Source organism: Mandrillus leucophaeus, unplaced genomic scaffold (genome assembly GCF_000951045.1).
Source record: "Mandrillus leucophaeus isolate KB7577 unplaced genomic scaffold, Mleu.le_1.0 Scaffold306, whole genome shotgun sequence".
In the NCBI taxonomy this organism is placed as follows: domain Eukaryota; kingdom Metazoa; phylum Chordata; class Mammalia; order Primates; family Cercopithecidae; genus Mandrillus; species Mandrillus leucophaeus.
The window spans coordinates 1,015,969-1,017,255 of record NW_012103210.1 but is presented as its reverse complement, the minus strand read 5'-3'; positions in this window follow the sequence as shown (position 1 = coordinate 1,017,255).

The following is a 1,287-nucleotide window of genomic DNA, read 5'->3' as shown; positions in this document are numbered from 1 at the left end:
AAAAAAAAAAAGGACTATTCCTTCCTTTGTGCCTCTTGGAAGCTTTATTTTTTTCTTTATCAAAATTGTTTGAATATGTGAAAACTTTACCTAAATAGGTAAAATGAATATCATTAACTGAAAACAAAAAATATATATATTTGGAGCAGAGGTTTAATAGACAAAAGAAAGAGACAGGAGAAAGATAAACAGCTCTCTGTCTCTAGTGAGAGAGAGGGAACTTCTGAGAGGAAAAGGCCCAGTTTTTTTTTTCTTTTTCTTTTTTCAGACGGAGTCTCCTTCTGTCGCCCAGACTGGAGTGCGGTGGCACCATCTCGGCTCAGCAAGCTCCGCCTCCCGGGTTCAAGCAATTCTCCTCCCACAGCCTCCCGAGTAGCTGGGACTACAGGCGCCCGCTACCACGCCCGGCTAATTTTTGTATTTTTAGTGGAGACGGGGTTTCACCATGTTGGCCAGGATGGTCTTGATCTCTTGACCTTGAGATCTGCCCACCTCAGCCTCCTAACGTGCTGGGATTACAGGCCTGAGCCACTGTGCTAGGCCCCAATTTTTTTTTTTTAGATGGAGTCTCGCTCTGTCACCCAGGCTGGAGTGCAGTGGTGCAATCTCAGCTCACTGCAAGCTCCGCTTCCCGGGTTCATGCCATTCTCCTGCCTCATTCTCCCCAGCAGCTGGGACTACAGGCACCCACCACCATGCCCAGCTAATTTTTTGTATTTTTAGTAGAGTCGGGGTTTCACCGTGTTAGCCAGGATGGTCTCAATCTCCTGACCTCGTGATCTGCCCGCCTCAGCCTCCCAAAGTGTTGGGATTACAGGTGTGAGCCACTGCCCTTGGCCAATATATTTTTTTTAATGGCAAACTAACAGGGAGTTACACAAGATATTACCATTAAGGGAAACTGGGTGAAAGGGCTCCAGGACCTCCCTGCACTTTCTTTTTTTCAGCTTCCTGTGAACCTGTAATTATTTCCAAATAAAAAGAAAAAAACTAAGACACATTATAAAACGTTGTAGTATCACCTAGGATAAATCGATGCAGTTTTTAAGCCAATTTGCTATTAGACCATTTAAAATTGGAAACAAAATATTAAAATCCATGAATATATTCCAGATAAGAAAAGTAGACGTATTTGATTGAAATTAACATGAAAATTTTACGACAATTTTTCAAATGAGCAAAAAACAGTGAAAAGAAAATATAAATTCCAAGGACAGTCCCAGGATTCACAAAAGCTCTTGAGAAGAGGCCCAAAATTGCCACTAGGCCCAGCTTTTTTTTTTTTTT